This window comes from Diabrotica undecimpunctata, chromosome 6, assembly GCF_040954645.1.
Source record: "Diabrotica undecimpunctata isolate CICGRU chromosome 6, icDiaUnde3, whole genome shotgun sequence".
In the NCBI taxonomy this organism is placed as follows: Eukaryota; Metazoa; Arthropoda; class Insecta; order Coleoptera; family Chrysomelidae; genus Diabrotica; species Diabrotica undecimpunctata.
This window is the reverse complement of record NC_092808.1, coordinates 123,273,721-123,274,340: the sequence shown is the minus strand read 5'-3', so window position 1 is coordinate 123,274,340 and position 620 is coordinate 123,273,721.

Below are 620 nucleotides of genomic sequence, written 5' to 3'. Positions count from 1 at the left end.
GTTTAAATGATGAACAAATATTACAAAAAATTATAGTTTTTTCCATTTTCCGGCCAAACGGTGCATTTTCTCATAGGAGTATGTATATCTTTTTTGAATCAGTACGTCAGGCTTAATCGAAATAAATTAAATTTGGAACGAAATACAAAGTTTTTATTTTCACGAAATTTGCAAGACATGTAGACCTCCAATTGGAATTTTTTCTCACGAACCGTAAGACGTAGAAAAAATCTGAGAACTTGAGAAGAACAAGTAGCAAATTTTATGTAAGAAATGTGCATCGGTTTGACACTAGGACCGGAATTGACGCCAATATATCCGATTAAAGGATGTTTAAATGATGAACAAATATTACAAAAAATTATAGTTTTTTCCATTTTCCGGCCAAACGGTGCATTTTCTCATAGGAGTATGTATATCTTTTTTGAATCAGTACGTCAGGCTTAATCGAAATATATTAAATTTGGAACGAAATACGAAGTTTTTATTTTCACGAAATTTGCAAGACATGTAGACCTCCAATTGGAATTTGTTCTCACGAAACGTGAGATGTAGAAAAAATCTGAGCACTTGAGAAAAACAAGTAGCAAATTTTATGTAGGAAAAGTGCACCAGTTTGA